The sequence below is a fragment of the Anabrus simplex genome, chromosome 8, assembly GCF_040414725.1.
Source record: "Anabrus simplex isolate iqAnaSimp1 chromosome 8, ASM4041472v1, whole genome shotgun sequence".
NCBI classification, from domain to species: domain Eukaryota; kingdom Metazoa; phylum Arthropoda; class Insecta; order Orthoptera; family Tettigoniidae; genus Anabrus; species Anabrus simplex.
In genome coordinates this window covers 35,624,150-35,625,155 of record NC_090272.1, presented here as the reverse complement: position 1 = coordinate 35,625,155, position 1,006 = coordinate 35,624,150, and the positions used below count along the sequence as shown (strand labels likewise).

Below are 1,006 nucleotides of genomic sequence, written 5' to 3'. Positions count from 1 at the left end.
AATCTTGTAACGATCTGTAATTTGTTAATTTGTTGATCTGCTACTTGGTACCTGTTATACTCTGTTATATGTTGATTTTGAAAAGAAAATATAAACTTCGTTAAAGTTTTAAATTAACTTAAATTTTGTAGTTGAGACCTATTCCAACCCGCATCTTCTTTCACCTCTGCTGATCCACTAAACCACGGTAACAATTATTATTATTATTATTATTATTATTATTATTATTATTAATCTAAAAGTATAGTGCCGCTGGTCAGTAAAAACTGCAGCGATTGGCGAGTGGGAAGGGATGGCGGCACAGTCCTGCCAGAGTAAAGTGTCACGAACCACTGCTCATCGAGATGTTCTATGACTTGCTAACGTACCGTGCACGAGATGGCGCAGCGTGTATTCTCGTGTTTTATCACCATATACGTACAATAGCAGGGGACAAAAAATGTCAGGGGGCACCCGGGTTTGAACCGAGGACCTCTCGATCTGCAGTCGAATGCTCTACCACTGAGCTATACCCCCACACGCCGGGAATGGTCAGTCTAACCAAGTGAATGTCACAACCGTTGCCTACGTTATAATACAAGGCCTGGAAATAGAGCCCGTAAAACGCTATGGAAGTGGTTACACTGAAGTTCAATGCCGGGCCGCTAGGATCGCTATCTTACCCCCTGTCTACCAGGCTCGCGCCTTTAAACGTGTTCATTAACTGAGTTGGTTGTGAATGTATTATGTATTTGTCTGATGTTAAGCATTCGCAGTTCCAGTCATGGTTTATTCACGAGAAATTAAAGGTAGTGGAATTTCGTTTCACAAGTTTCCAGTGAATGTTCAATGTTCGAAACATTATACAGAGGAAGTATTACGCATGAGATACGACTTCAAGCTGATCGAAGTAGGCCTTTCCTAAGTTTTGATCCGAGTTACGTCATAAGAATCGGGCGATCCCAAAATTTGTCACTGGACTTTTTTAAACTATGCTACCGTGACCGGCAATCATTTGAGAGGCATC

At 41.5% G+C, this 1,006-nt stretch overlaps 1 non-coding gene across 1 annotated transcript; it reads right to left on the bottom strand.

Annotated features, from left to right (window-relative positions):
• Window positions 1–444: 444 nt before the first annotated feature.
• On the bottom strand, window positions 445–516 carry TRNAC-GCA (transfer RNA cysteine (anticodon GCA)). Its single transcript has one exon. It is a non-coding gene; the product is annotated as a tRNA-Cys (tRNA).
• Between the last annotated feature and the right edge of the window lie 490 nt (window positions 517–1,006).